Genomic DNA, 2263 nt, shown 5'->3' with positions numbered 1-2263 from the left:
CTCTCTCTCTCTCTCTCTCTCTCTCTCTCTCTCTCTGTACCTGCAAAACTTTTTTCCGGTATATACCAAACCTTTACCTGTTATTATTCTAGCTCGATCCTCTCTCTCTCTCTCTCTCTCTCTCTCTCTCTCTGTACCTGCAAAAAAATTTCCGGTATATACCAAACCTTTACCTTTATCATTGTAGCTCAATCCTCTCTCTCTCTCTCTCTGTACCTGCAAAACTTTTTTCCGGTATATACCAAACCTTTACCTTTATCATTCTAGCTCAATCCCCTCTCTCTCTCTCTCTCTCTCTCTCTGTACCTGCAAAACTTTATTCCGGTATATACCAAACCTTTACCTTTATCATTCTAGCTCGATCCTCTCTCTCTCTCTCTCTCTCTCTCTCTCTGTACCTGCAAAACTTTATTCCGGTATATACCAAACCTTTACCTTTATCATTCTAGCTCGATCCTCTCTCTCTCTCTCTCTGTACCTGCACAACCTTTTTCCGGTATATACCAAACCTTTACCTTTATCATTCTCTCTCTCTCTCTCTCTCTCTCTCTCTCTCTCTTATTTCCACTTTTCTCTTTCTCTACCCCCCCCCCCCCCCTCTCTCTCTCTCTCTCTCACTCTCACTCCCAAGTCCATCTTGAGTTCCGTGCACAGGTGTTTTAACCCGTTGGCTACTGATTTATCTCATTCCCATAGGCTTAACACAGGGACCACCAGGTTCCAGTAAGCAACGGGTTAACATCCTTTATTTTCTTTATACTCCTCAACCATTTACCCATAGAATGGCAGGTAAAGTGTGTGTCTATTTCCCCTGTTAATTCTATACATATTATATTATCACAAATTAATCTGCTTTCATCTGATTGGTCCCTTAAATCTTGGCAAACTGTGCCATTAAGTTCAATCCAAATACCAAAATTTAATTTTGTGAGACAGGCTTATTATGGTTTCTTTTTTTTCATTTTCTTGAAACAAAAATAGTATTCCAATAATCTCACTTAACAATTCATGGAACTATTTAATATTAACATGAAATAAAATCTTCTCTTTGTCTAAAAGTATTAAATAAAATTTAAAAATACATGTGTTGTGAAATAATGTCAAATAAAGCAATTAATGGGTCAAATTCAAGTAAGACCATGATTAAAGCAAGCATAACACAGGGGTATTTTTATAGGGCCCTCAGTTACTGATGAGGCAATCCTGGTTATAATGCAAGACATATTATCTTTATTAGAATCAGAAATAACTTGTTTCGTACGCAATGGGCCACGCATAGATCATATCAATGAATCACCGAACATCTATTTCAGCTGCATAATACATTGTGTACACAATCAAAAGCTATGAAAGTCTAACAAGAGTATTGAAAGAGAAATTCACAGAAGATCAATTTACACTTTGCAATAAGAAAATACATGTCTTTATTCACATCCTACAACAAACATGCCGAGGTTTGTTTAACTCATTGGTAAAAACATTATTGCGACTAAATCTCAGTTGATTATAGTATACTATGAATACTCTTATGCCTCCATCACACCTTTGCGTATTTGGCTTGCGTATTGCTGCGTATGTATGGCAAGCCGTTTTAACATTTATTCCTATTTTATCAAGAGTTACCAATGCTTACAACAAAAAAAATCGTTTCTTGATAATCAAGAAATAGGAATAAATGTTAAAAGGGCTTGCCATAAATACGCAGCAATACGCAAGCCAAATACCCAAAGGTGTGACTGTGCCATTACATGAATGATTACTACATAATATTACATACGGTTATTTATTAACAAAAATTAATAATCAAAGAAGTTTCTAAGAGTAGTGAAATCTTTTAGCAGGTGGCCTTTATGTATAATTTTTATTTAATGTAGGTTTTAATGGGAAACACTTATAAAGGGGAACACAAAATGTGGTCTTTATAGACAGGTGGTTACTAAAGCAGGTTTGAATGTATACCGGTATACAGAATACTACCTGCTGGACTTAAAGACAATCATTCAATTGAGGGTACCGCAGGATACCCCCACCACACAAGCAACCTTTACCCTATTAACCCTGACCCTTGACATGAGAACTAACCTTGACAAATCATACAAACAAATGATGGGGTATCCTTCATGTAAGCTGAATTCCATATAAAAATAATCATTACCACATGGAATATTTCCACTCCTTCAATCCACCCTAGGATTTTTTTGTAATGATTTGTAACCTGCACGTACATCTAAATGTTCAATAACCCCCCCCCCCCCCCCCACAA

The sequence above is a fragment of the Strongylocentrotus purpuratus genome, unplaced genomic scaffold (assembly GCF_000002235.5).
Source record: "Strongylocentrotus purpuratus isolate Spur 01 unplaced genomic scaffold, Spur_5.0 spur5_scaffold_12, whole genome shotgun sequence".
NCBI classification, from domain to species: domain Eukaryota; kingdom Metazoa; phylum Echinodermata; class Echinoidea; order Camarodonta; family Strongylocentrotidae; genus Strongylocentrotus; species Strongylocentrotus purpuratus.
Note: the sequence above shows the minus strand (reverse complement) of the source record.